General features: G+C 38.0%; 1 protein-coding gene across 1 annotated transcript in view; it reads left to right on the top strand.

Annotated features, from left to right (window-relative positions):
* KIAA0319L (KIAA0319 like) overlaps positions 1 to 14,111 on the top strand; it is a 336,519-nt gene that overhangs the window by 308,467 nt on the left and 13,941 nt on the right. The gene's annotated exons all lie outside the window — the stretch shown is intronic.

Below are 14,111 nucleotides of genomic sequence, written 5' to 3'. Positions count from 1 at the left end.
AACAGAAAGTGATAACGTAGCAGAGGAAGTCACAAAGAAGGCTACACTAAAGGTACGGTTAGACAGGTAGGAAGAGAATCACGAGAGGGCTGTGTCACAAATGCCGAAGGATTGGAGGCTTTAGAGCAAAAGAGGGTGGTCAACAGTATCAAAGGCTGCAGACAGATCAATGACGATAAGCAGAGAGATGTGGCCTTTGGATTTTGCTGTAAGTAGTTTGTTGGTAACCTTAACGATTGCTCTCTCTGTGGAGTGATGGGGGCAAAATCCAGATTGCAGTGGGGCAAGGAGGGAGTGTAATGTAAGGAAATGAGATAGGTGTGCATGTACTAGTTTTTCAAGAAGCTTTGAGATGAGAGGGAAAAGGGAAATAGGTCGGTAGTTGGATGGGGAGGTTGGATCGAGAGAAGGTTTTTTGAGGCTAGGTGTGACCAGTGCATGTTTTAGAGATGAGGAAAATATACCAGTGCTGAGGGAGAGGTTGAAAATGTGTGTGAGTATAGGGGTAAGGGTAGAAGAGAGGGAGGGAAGTATCTGTGAGGGGATGGGGTCGAGGGGACAGGTAGTGAGGTGAGAGTGCAGTATAAGTGCAGAAACTTTTTCCTCAGTAACAGGGGCGAAAGAGCTAAATATATGGCTATGTGGATTTTGGTTAATTGCAAGCTTTTGAGGGGGTGATAGACTGGAAGCATGATGAGAGCTGATTTTGTTTCTGATGGAATAGATTTTGTTATTGAACTGGCTGGCAAAATCTTGAGCTGACAGAGAAGTTGTATTAAGAGGTGGGGGTGGGCGGAGAAGAGTTTTGAAAATGGAGAACAGACATTTTGGGTTTGAAGAAAGAGTGGAGATAAAAGTAGAGAAGTAGTGTTGCTTATAAAGATTAAGGGCAGAGTAGTAGGAGTTCAAGATGAACTTGTAGTGAAGAAAGTCAGCTGAACTCCGAGATTTTCTCCAGTGCCGCTCAGCAGTACGGGAACATCTGCGTAGGTACCGTGTCAGAGGAGTATGCCAGGGCTGAGGGTGAGTGTGTGGTTTCCGAGCCATGGTAGGAGGTGCCAGATTGTCAAGGACCGATGTAAGTGTGGAATTATAGTGGCAGATAGATTGGGCAGGGCAGGAAAAGGAGATGGATGAGAGGAGAGGTTCGAGAGAACTAGCAAGCTGTTGCTGATCTAATGACATAATGCTTGCGAAAAAGCCCTCTTATCTACTGTATGGGCTCTACAAAATTTCCGCAGCTACATACAGGGCTAGAAAATTATTGTTGAAACGGCCCACCAGCCTTTGCTATATAATCATAATAGAAGTAAATTGTAATATTGTTTAAAATTGTATTCTCTACCTCAGCGGTCTCAAAGTACAGGCCCTGGGGCCATTTGCGGCCCCCAAGATAGTTTCATATGGCCCTTCCTTGTTTAATAGATAAACCATTAATTTGGGCTGTCAATTCTTTTTTAGGGTTCTAAGAAGTGTAACTAGTTAATGTTCTATATAGGCACTCACACAATAAATATAAATACAAGCGTCCAGTGTAGACTCCCACCATGCACTGCTTGGATAAATATCACTTTTAACATTGGTATACAGTTCCAGAACAATCACTTAAATTTGCACTCACAAGATAAATGTAGAGAATTGTGTATGTCTGTTGTGGGCTACAACTCCCACCATGCACTACTACTTGGGTAAATGTTACTTCCAGTTCCTAGTATATCTAGCACTTACTCAGTTCAAGCGGCCCCCATGGGTGAAGAACACTTGGCCAATGGCCCCCAGATACATTGAGTTTGATACGTCTGCTCTACCTGAATCATGATATAATTTTTTTGGGTTTAGTGTCCCTTTAAGGTGTTTCCAATTACTTTTTTACCAACTGCAAAGTATAAAATGTATGACAATTAAATTTTTTAAGGTATATTTGTGTATATTAAATAGCTGGTTTTATGTTTTGAAGCCACAACCTAATAAAAAGGGTTGAGCTTGTAGGTATAATCAGAACTCATTACTTTATCACACTGTGTACATATATATGCTTCTTACCTTATATCTGTTTGTAAACCAAAGACCAAAGAGGATATCAGGAAGAAAATGGAAAATATTAAGGTAAATAAAACTCCAGGCCCAGATGGAATACACCCAAGGGTGTTAAGGGAACTTAGCACTGTTATAGACAAACCTTTACTCTTAATTTTTCAAGACTCATTATCCTCAGGCATGGTACCCCAGGATTGGCGTAAAGCTGATGTGGTGCCACTCTTCAAAAAGGGAAGCAGGGATGATCCAGGAAGCGGAATAGTGGGGAAGATATTTGAAGGGATTATAAGGGATTATATTGATGAGCATATTCGTGTAAACAAGATTATGAGTTCTAATCAGCATGGCTTTAGGAGAAATAGATCATGTCAAACTAATCTAATTAGATTCTACGAGGAAGTAAGTAAAAATATAGATAAAGGGGAATCAGTTGATGTGATATACTTAGATTTTGCAAAGGCATTTGATACAGTGCCACATGAGAGATTAATGCACAAAATTAAGGGACTGGGAATAGCTCAAAAATGTTAGCTCATGGATAAATAACTGGATAAAAGATAGGGAGCAACGAGTAGTAGTAAATGGATCATACTCAGATTGGACAAAGGTAATCAGTGGCGTCCCCCAGGGATCAGTACTGGGCCCTGTTCTTTTTAATATTTTTATAAATGACTTGGAGCAAGGATTAAATAGTGACATCTCTATTTTTGCAGATGATACTAAGTTAAGTAAGGTCATAAGGTCAGAGCAGGACGAACTCTCTTTACAAAGGGATTTGCTAAAATTAGAACTATGGGCAAGTGAATGGAAAATGAGATTTAATACGGAAAAATGCAAGGTTCTACATTTTGGAAGAAAAAATAAGCAGGCTACGTATTTTTTAAATGGGACAAGACTTAGCCAAACACAGGAGGAAAGGGATTTGGGAGTAGTAATAGATAACAAGCTAAAGATGGGTGCACAATGCAGGGCAGCGGCTTCAAAGGCTAATAAGATACTAGCATGTATTAAAAGAGGCATTGATTCAAGGGAGGAAAGCATAATTCTGTCATTATATAAAGCCCTGGTAAGACCTCACCTTGAGTTTGGAGTGCAGTTCTGGGGACCAATTGCTAAACAAGATATTGCAGACCTAGAAAAAGTTCAGAGAAGGGCCACAAAGCTAATAAGGGGATTGGATAAATTAACCTATGAGGAGAGGCTAGCCAAACTGGGTCTGTTTTCTTTAGAAAAAAGGCGCTTGAGAGGTGACATGATTACTTTATATAAATATATTCAAGGCCCATATAAAGAGATGGCAGAAGCTCTGTTTATTCCAAGAAAATTGTTTCTGACAAGAGGTCATAATTTAAGGTTGGAGGAAAGGAGATTTAATCTCCTGCAACGGAAACGTTTTTTCACTGTAAGAGCAATAAAATTGTGGAACTCATTACCAAAGGAGGTAGTGAATGCCAATACCATAGATACATTTAAAAATAGTCTGGATAAATTTCTGTATATAAACAAAATTCATGGATATGATTGCTAGTATTAAATGGGTCACATTTTAATGGGGTTATTTAAGCTTAACTGGAGCTTTTTGTAAGTATTTTAGATTTGTATAGGTTGAACTCGATGGACTTCAGTCTTTTTTCAACCTTATCTACTATGTTACTATTTTACCAATACTTGGAGAGAACAATGGAAAACTAGCTTTATATTACCTTATCTCTTATCTCTTTATCTCTGTACCCCACTGGGAGTGTAATTTCTTTTGCTGGCTGTGTTTGCACAGCAATTTAAAGCTTGGACCTAAGGCCAAAAACTTTCTAAATAAGTGGGGATACCACAGACTAATTCAACTATTAGAGAGAACTGCCCATCTGCTACACCTTTGGTCTGCTGCTGAAAGACTCTATCCGGGACTGTATTGCACTCATGCATCATATGTTTATAGTGCTTATAGAATAATAACCAATATTTGCCACTGTTATAACAAGCTCGTATTATTGTTCCAATTAACCTTGCTCTTCTATTAATCTGAACTACTACCCTACTCCTATCTTTTAGGGAAGGGCGGGTGGATTTAGGCGCACCTCGTTTTTAAACAACATATATAGTGTTGTTTTTTTGTTTTAACTTATATCTGTCTGTAAACCAAAGACCAATACTTGGAGAGAACAATGGAAAACTAGCATTGTATTACCTTATCTCTTCTGTACCCCACTGGGAGTGTAATTTCTTTTGCTGTCTGTGTTTGCACAGCAATTTAAAGCTGGGACATAAATCCAAAAACTTTCTAAATAGGTGGGGATACCACAGACTAATTCAACTATTTCAAATATCAATATAAGGGTAAAGGAAATACTTGTAATCAATTTAATACACTCCTGTAGGTAAAGTGGATAATTGGTAACAAATTAAAGGGGAGAACATTTTTAAGTAAACTGTGCCTTTTAAATATTCTTATGCAGAAAAATATCCCAACCTATGAAGCATAATTAACAGAGATTGCCATCCATACTCTTTAATAAGTAAAAGCATAAATCCTGGAAGGCACGTTATAAATATATGCTCTGTAACCATATGAAATACCAGCAGGCAAAAACGTAGTTTTGGATAAGCTCCTTCCTAGAGTAAAAATAAAGTAACATTAATAGCATAGAAAAATCAAAATATATTGGCATTCCCGATCCACCTATAATAGTATTAGAACTTAAATCATTATTTACGAGCTTCTTATGTCAGTAAGATGTCAATTCAAAATATGTAAGAGGAAATCTTAGCTAACGACTCTTGTAAAGCTAACAGCAGAAAATATGCAGGCTGGAAGATACATACAAAACTACAGCTCTGATATATCAAATATTACTGAAATCACATAGAGTAACTATCTAGCTCTCCAAAGTCTAAAAATGTAACCCACTCTCTCATAGGGGCATATTTAACAATATGCGAGCGGACATGATAAGAAGTAGCGTATTGTGAACTGCTGGTGCAATGCCGCCCCCTGCAGATTCGCAGCCAATCGGCCGCTAGCAGGGGGTGTCAATCAACCCGATTGTATTCGATCGGGTTGATTTCTGTCCGCCGCCTCAGAGCAGACGGACAAGTTGGGAAGCAGCAGTCTTTAGACCGCTGCTTCATAACTTCTTCATAACTTCTGTTGGCTCGCCGGAAAAAAGGGGCATCAAGCTCCATACGGAGCTTGATAAATGTGCCCCCATACTGTTAACAAGTATAGTTATAGTAAATAATGTAAAAAACAAAACTGGAGTCAGGACTTTCACAGAGACGCATCCTGCCACTTCAGAAGTTGGCACCCCTGCCACTGCTGTTTGGGTGATAAGCTCTCAGAACTTGTTTCTTGTGAAACCACTCTGGATGAGATTCAGGATCATAATAATCTCCTGAGAACAGCAAATTCCTTTATTTGTGATGCAGCAGTGGAAATAATTTGCATTACTGCTGCATTAGCTGTTTTAGCTAGACAAGCCTTATGGCTTAAAGGGACAGTCTAGACCCAATACATAATTTTGATGACTTATTGTTACATATCAGAGAAGCATCCTGCAACTGGTCCCACATCTATAAGCTTGTGAAAAGTACATAACTCATTTAAATATTCATTGTTTGTTAGGAGACGGAAATGTCTGTGAAGCTCCGCCCACCTATTGTGTGTATGTTTTGGGATGTTAAAGGGACAGTCAACACCAGAATTTCTTTTACAAGATATGACAAGTCCACGGATTTCATCCTTACTTATGGGATTACACCTCCTGGTCAGCAGGAGGAGGCAAAGAGCACCACAGCAGAGCTGTATATATATAGCTCCTCCCTTCCCTCCCACCCCAGTAATTCTCTTTGCCTGTGTTAGTGATAGGAAGAGGTAAAGTGAGGTGTTAGTTTAGATTCTGTAATCAAGAGTTTTTTATTTTCAAACGGTACCAATGTGTGCTGTTTTTTATTACAGAGCAGCTTCTGAATAGTATTCTAGACTATGGGAACTGGGGGATTTTTGTATCCGCTGCACCTCCCATATTTGTGCTGCATTATCTGTATACGGTCTTGTGAAGTAGTAACCAAGACCCTGCTCTTTCACAGGGCCTCAGGAGGAAGATTGGACCTCTTGATACTGTGAAGTAATCATGCTGTACACTCAGCATAGATGTAAGTGCAGTTTTTATTCTGGGTGTCTCAGACTAACTGTACTGACTAACTGTACTGATAAGATGTATATATTGGGAGTTTCCCTTTATATTTTCCCCCAGACATTAGGGCAGTCTTGCTTTTCCTAAGAGCACTGGGGTATGTGTATGGGGCCGGTCTTAGTTGCCAGAGTATAGGAGAAACAGACCGGATCGAACTTAGAGTATGCACTAGACACTCTAGTATGGAGCACTGGGAGATGTGTGTGTGCTGGTATTCTCTGTACAACGGGCTGGCTGACGCTGGGGATGTTTGTGTACAAGGCTCCGGTTTGGGGGATGGTTATGTTGGAAGCAGATAGTCACTGTTATTAGTCCAATTGCCTAGGGCTATATTATTATATGGTTCGGCATTTGGCGGTAAAATTTTTACTTTGATTACACCCACGAAGGGCGGGGCTTATTTTCGCGTGCTCTGACAGCGCATCTATTCCTTCTCTGGTGGCTGCATCGCATTATTTGTTGTTTTTTCTGGAAAACGAAGGGACCAGAAGGCTACGGCTACCTCTCTTTCTTTTTGGTTGAGGAGTATCATCCGTTTTGCATATGAGACTGCTGGACAGCAACCTCCTGAAAGAATTACGACTCATTCCACTAGAGCTGTGGCTTCCTCATGGGCATTTAAAAACGATGCTTCTGTTGAACAGATTTGCAAGGCTGCAACTTTGTCTTCTCTTCACACTTTTTCTAAATTTGATACTTTTGCCTCTTCCAAGGCTGTTTTTGGGAGAAAGGTTCTTCAAGCAGTGGTGCCTTCCGTTTAGATTCCTGTCTTGTCCCTCCCTTTCATCCGTGTCCTATAGCTTTGGTATTGTATCCCATAAGTAAGGATGAAATCCGTGGACTCGTCATATCTTGTAAAAGAAAAGGAAATTTATGCTTACCTGATAAATTTATTTCTTTTAGGATTTGACAAGTCTACGGCCCACCCTGTCATTTTCTAAGACAGGTCTTTATTTTTGTTAAGCTTCAGTCACCTCTGCTCCTTGGCTTTTCCTTTCTCTTCCTAACTTCGGTCGAATGACTGGAGTGGGAGGGAAGGGAGGAGCTATATATACAGCTCTGCTGTGGAGCTCTTTGCCTCCTCCTATTGACCAGGAGGTGTAATCCCATAAGTAAGGATGAAATCCGTGGACTCGTCATATCGTAAAAGAAATAAATTTATCAGGTAAGCATAAATTTCCTTTTTTGTTGTTTAAAAAGATAGATAATCCCTTTATTACCCATTACCTTGTATCTAAATCTCTGCAAGCTGCCTCCTTATTTCAGTTCTTTTGACAGACTTGCATTTTAGCCAATCAGTGCTCACTCCTAGGTAACTTCACGTGCGTGAGCCCAATGTTATCTATATGAAAAACTGAACTAATGCCCTCTAGTGGTGAAAAACTGTCAGATTAAAGGCAGCCTTCAAGGTTTAAGAAATTAGCATATGAACCGCCTAGATTTAGCTTTCAACTAAGAATACCAAGAGAACAAAGCAAAATTGGTGATAAAAGTAAATTGAAAATGTTGTTTAAAATGACATGCCCTATTTAAATCATGAAAGTTTATCTTGGACTTGGTTGTCCCTTTAAGTTTCTCCAATCACGATCGACTCTCATATAAGTTTCCCTACTCGCATAGGCTGATTTTTGCATGTGCAATTTGAAATGGCTAACTGAAAAATATTAAATGTGCACTGCTATACTGTCATATAAGTAAACAGCTAACTGGACAAGAAGAAAGATGTGGGCAGGACTTGGCAGCCATTTTCGGCTGCTAACAAACAATTATTTGAAAGTTTCATGTACTTCTTACAAGTTTATAGGTGTGGAACCCATTTCAAGATGCTTGTCTGGTATGTAACAATAAGTAATAAAGAATAAGTATTGGGTCTAGACTGTCCCTTTAAGGCTTGGTCTCCTGGTTTCTAAGCGCAGACTGCTTTCTCTCCCTTTTCAGGGAAAAACTTTGTTTGGATCTGCACTAGATGCTATTATTTCCACAGTAACTGGGGGTAAGTGAGCTTTTCTGCCCCAGGATATGAAATTTAAAGGTAAGCTTAAAGCTGCTGGGCATTTTTGTACCTTTCGGCAATCTAAGGTTCATAAAGATTCCGCCTCTGCCAAGAGTTCTGGCTATTCCAAATCCTTCTAGAAGTCAAAATCTTCTTGGTCCAAAAATAAACAGTTCATGAAATCTTAAGACCGCACGAAGGTGCAGCCCCCAGATCAGTTTCGGGGGGGGCGACGACGACAGATTGTGTCACTTTCAAGAGGCTTGGGAGTGATTTTGTTCAGGATTTATCACAGTTCTTTGAAGGACCAGATTTCGTCTCTTTCTGTTTCAGCCAACTCTAAATGTTCTCAAATTAACATAATTTTTACTGTATTTATTTTTTAATAGCCAAGCTCCATCTACCTTTTGCCTTATTTCTAGGAGCCAATCTGGTCATTATTCTGCAAACAATAAGGCTAGTTATTGTCATATTGTTAGTATAAAGTACATTGTTTTGCAGTTGTTATCAGTTAAAGCCAGTTATGAAGAGTATGTAGCACTCGATTTAGATCTCCCACCAGTTGGTACTGTACATCACAATGATTGAATATAACATGTGATTTAACATTTTTTTCTGCAATTGGTTAAATAAATTATTTTAATACTGTATATCCTTTGCTTATTTGCACATATATCAAGCATTAAGCCGTTCACTTTTTTCAGTGTTTTGTATTTTATCTCACAATATTTGTTTTATTCGATATATGAAGTTATATTTTACCTTTTCTAGTTTTATTGTATTTTTAACATTATATTTTATATTTTCTGTTTTGGAATAGATATTTTTATTTCAAACACTCAGAGAATAAGCACTGTCTCACCCCTTTTTCTTTTTATATACAGTATATTAATTTTCAGTAAAGCAGCAGCTGTCAATTGATTTTATTTTGTTTTTATTACATTTGTAACCAATAAGTGGCGCTCTCCTACTAGTCTTTTAATATATTGTATAGTTGTTTCGCTAAACATTCTATATAAAATTCTCAAGGTGTTTACTGTCCCTTTAATTGTATTCTAATCTTTCAGCCATTCTGTTTTAGTTTTCAAATCCTAAACACGTTTGTGAAGGGCTGTATGGCTCTCTGATTTCATCAGGGAACAAGTTTTTCCTGTTCCTTTCAGGATCCAAAGCTGTTCACCGTATAGGGACCTCAATCACATGTATCATCTTCCCACAGGGACTGAATAATTGTTCTACATATTAGTGCTGCCAGTTTAGATTCCATTTGCAGCTTTCCTGATGCTTTTGCAGCTTTGGGCTGATCACAATCTTATTTGTTTTGGGGGGGTTTTAATAGCAATTTACAAACTGACTATTCAGTTTGCTTTTCCATTGATCACAATCCCAAACTGAACTGTTTATGCTATTAAAGGGACATGAAGCACTATTTTTTTTTTCTTTTATAATTTAGATAGAACATGCAATTTCTTTCATAAAGGTGGTAAGAGTCTACAGTCTATTTCTCCTGGGAATTATACTCCAGACCGTTAGGAGGAGGCAAAGACCGGTCCCTAGCCGCCTCCTGTTGGTTCAATTTTATATATATATAATGCCTGTGTGGTGTGTGTACAGCACTGGAGACACCTAATTAGCATATAGGCTATTAGTAGGTACTCACTTATGGGTATATCATAGCCTTGGGACTATTATGTCAGACATGGGTTTAATTTCACCCTATGTAGGCCTTGAGGTGTGCGTTAGGTTTTGAATCTTTTCATGTGTCGGTTTATTTATGTGCATCATTTTTTTCATGCGTCGCTTTGTGCGTCATTTTTTTCATGTGTCGCTTTGTGCGTCATTTTTTTCATGTGTCGGTTTGTTTGTGTGTGTTTAGTGTGTGAATGATGTGTACATGCCAGGTTTCACCTTTTTTTCTTTTTTTTTTGCACGCTTAGTATTATGGTCATGTCTGTGTGATCAACCTGTCATCATGTTACCGCTTATCCAATGCTCTGTGGATTATTAACACCCCCCCCCCCCCCGTTCAGTTTTCTAAATCATGTACAGATCACCTTATACATTCTGATCAGTCTAATACTACTCTTGCTTCTAAAGATATCTGTCCTCCCTCTATTTGTACTACACAGGGGGGTTCTTTAGATTTTGTATGCTCTACTATATCTGAGATGTTGGCGGCCATGCCCCTTCCACGTAAGCGTAAGAAGGTGGTCTCTGATAATCTGTTTTTACTAGCTGATTTAAGTAATTCAAAATTTGTTAAGCTGAACATTTCAGGTTCTGCTTCTACTGCTTTATCTGCTGAGGGTGAAGTTTTTTCATATGATTATGAGTTAGTCTCTGATCAGAATCTTAATCTGCCTCTTTTTTTTTTTTTTTAACTTGAACTCTTTTGTTCTCTTTTAAGAGAAGTGTATTTGGAATAGTATGTCTGGTCCCGCCCAGATTACTTATGGACTCCACAGCTTGGGTATTAGTTCCTAGGAACTCTCACCACCTGTAGGAAAGAAAATATCATTTGTGCTTACCTGATAAATTAATTCCTTTTATGGTGGTGAGAGTCCACGAGACCCCACCTTTGTGTGTTTTCTGGGGTTAGTTTTTTCTTCAGCACATCTTTTTTATGGCTCTTATTCCCTTTTCTCACTTGCTTGGCTATACGTTAGACTGAGGTATGTGTGAGGTGGGAGGGGTTATAAATTCATTTCTTTCATGGTGGTGAAAGTCCACAAGCCCCAGCCCATTTTTTTTCTATTGCGATAGTTTTTTTCTTTTCTTGCTCTTATTTTATTTTCCTACCTTCTTCTTTTCTAGCTTGGCTATACGTCCGACTAGTTTCCAGTAAGGTGGGAGTTTTTTTTTGGGCTCTGGGAATTTTGCAATCTTTGCCTCTTCCTAGTGGTCAGTAGTATAATTCCCAGGAGTAATGGATTGTGGATTCTCACCACCATGAAAGAAATTAATTTATCAGGTAAGCATACATTTTATATTTTAAATAACTTTCTGTGTATTTCGATTATCTAAAGTAATTTGTTTTCTTCGTTGAAAGGTATACCTGTGTAGGCTCAGCAGCTGCTGATTGGTGGCTGCACATATATGCCTCTTGCCATTGGCTTTCAGCTAGCTCCCATTAGTGCATTACTTCTTCAACAAAGAATACCAAGAGAATTAAGCAAAATAGATAAAGTTGTTTATAATTGCATGCTCTATCTGAATCATGAAAGAAAAAATTTGTGTTTCATGTCCCATTAAATCCCCCGAAGCTTGAAACCTCGAGCACCACAAAATTGTTATTTACAACCTTAATCTCCTGAAATAGTAATCCAAAAAAACAGAGTTAAAGGATCATTGGCAAACAAAATGGCTAGTTTTGGGGGATTTAGTAAATACATTTTATGTTGATTGATCCCCCGGAGGCAGAACTTTTTCACTTTCTGCGATGAGATTTTGTAGTGAAAATATTTCTGCAAATCATTTTGATATTAAATAAAATTTTAAATGAAATTACAGTAAAGCACCAGTTTTAACAGCAATGTGTTTATTAACTGGCAAATAAAGCAATTGTTTAAATTGTATAATATATTGCAGCAGATGAAATTGCTTTGCAAATTAGCTGCAGAGAAAAAGACATTTTGTTAAAGGGACAGTAAACCTAGAAAATAATGTTATATAATTCTGCGCATAGTGCAGAATTATATAACATTATTTTAGTGTTATCGTTATAAACCCTTTTATTCCCTTTGAATTTTTTTAAAATATGTCCGTTTTTCAGACCCGCTCTCTGTACTCTGCTGAGCGGGTCTGTTTTTTTTACACAGCGCATCGGGCCAGCTGTATAGTCACAGCCCGGCCCGACTGCGCCATTATACACAGTGCAGCTCGCTCCTGCTGTCAGACAGAGCAGGAGCGAGCTGCACTTAGTGTTATGGCGTGGTCGGGCCAGGCTGTGACTATACAGCTGGCCTGATACCCTGAGTAAATATAACAGACCCGCTCAGCAGAGTACAGAGAGCGGGTCTGAAAAACGGACATATTTTAAAAAAATTCAAAGGGAATAAAAGGGTTTATAACGATAACACTAAAATAATGTTATATAATTCTGCACTATGCGCAGAATTATATAACATTATTTTTTAGGTTTACTGTCACTTTAAGTTTTTATTATGTCTACCGAATACATTTGTTTTCTTTGCTCTTGGTGTAACTTCACATAATTATAAGGTTAAAATGTAGAAATAAAAAGGTGCATAGCTCACAACAATATTTTACATTCAGGAGTCACAGCTTTGCAGACCGAGAAAGGCTAGGGGGCGTGGTTGAAAAAAATCCCTGAGAGCCAGTCACCAATCAATGCGCTGTGTTAACACTTAGACATTGCAGCCAGAGCACAGCGCTGTTTGAAGAGAATAGCCTGATATGGAGCAGCAAAACCATAAAGATATATGTGTATTGTCGATACAGTGTCAGTGTGTTTATTATATTATCAACTTGGTGCTCATTTTTATTTCTTTATAAGAGCTTACTTATTGAACCATTTTCACTTTGAGATTAATGAAAGAAATTCTGCTGAGAAACAATGAAAATTGCTAATTGTAATTGAATTGACATTAAAAACAACCCAGATATTTTACATTTTACTTGAACATTTATTTGAACATTGTAGAACTGTGTAAGATATCATCTGTTATTAGTTGTGGGGTATCCCTCAATTCATAGCAGATTCTTCAAAGTATGGAATTTTCTGTAGGCCATCCACACTGCCATTTCTACAGATGGTAATCTTTTTGGATGGAGAGCGGTTTTAATTAACTCAGAAGAGGTGGTCTCATTAAAAGACCTTCCCTTCCATAAGTGTTATGGAATCCAGTGCATTTGTGTTTATCTTTTAAGATTTAAGTCATGCAGTATCCATCTGCAACATCTTCTTTGTTTACAATCAGATAACATGACTGCAGTTACCTATATCAGCCATCAGGAGTGTGTTTATAGCACAGTTAAAGGGTGTACTGTAAAATAGGTTTCCCATTATTGTGTTTCCAATGGCTTGTTATACCAGTTAAAGGGACAGACAAGTCCAAAAAAAACCTTCATGTTTCAAATAGGCATGTAATTTTATACAACTTTCCAATTGAATTTTTTCACCAATTTTGTTTTGTTCTCTTGGTATTCTTAGTTGAAAGCTAAACCTAGGAAGGCTCATATGATTTCTAAGCCCTTGAAGGCCGCCTCTTATCACATGCTTTTTATTTGCTTTTCACAACAAGGGAGAGCTAGTTCATGTAAACCATATAGATGACATTGTGATCACGCCCGTGGATTGTGGCAGACATTGCTCTAATTGGCTAAAATGAAATTCAATAGATAATAAATACAAAGTCATGTGATCAGGGGGCTGTCAGAAGATGCTTAGATACAAGTTAATCACAGAGGTAAAAAGTATATTAATATAACAGTGTTGGTTATGCAAAACTGGGGGATGCGTAATAATGGGATTATCTATCTTTTTAAACCAGAAACATTCTGGTGTTGACTGTCCCTTAAAAAGGACCAGTCAATACAGTAGATTAGCATAATCAACAAATGAATGATAAAAAGGCAATGCAATATCATTCAGTCTGAACTTCATTGAGTAGTAGATTTTTTATTTTTTTTACTGACAAATGTCAAAGTTATGTATATTTACACCACTGTATCACGCAACAGCCATTAATTAATCAAGCACAAATGCATATAAGTATATTCTATGAATTCTTGCACATGCTCAGTAAAAGCTGGTGACTCAAAAAGTATAAATATAAAAAGACTGAGTACATTGTGTTATTGGAAGTAAATTGGAAAGTTGTTTAAAATTGCATGCTCTATCTGAATTATTAAAGTTTAATTTTGTATAC

Source organism: Bombina bombina, chromosome 3 (genome assembly GCF_027579735.1).
Source record: "Bombina bombina isolate aBomBom1 chromosome 3, aBomBom1.pri, whole genome shotgun sequence".
NCBI lineage: Eukaryota > Metazoa > Chordata > Amphibia > Anura > Bombinatoridae > Bombina > Bombina bombina.
Note: the sequence above shows the minus strand (reverse complement) of the source record. Positions and strands in the feature narration are given on the sequence as shown.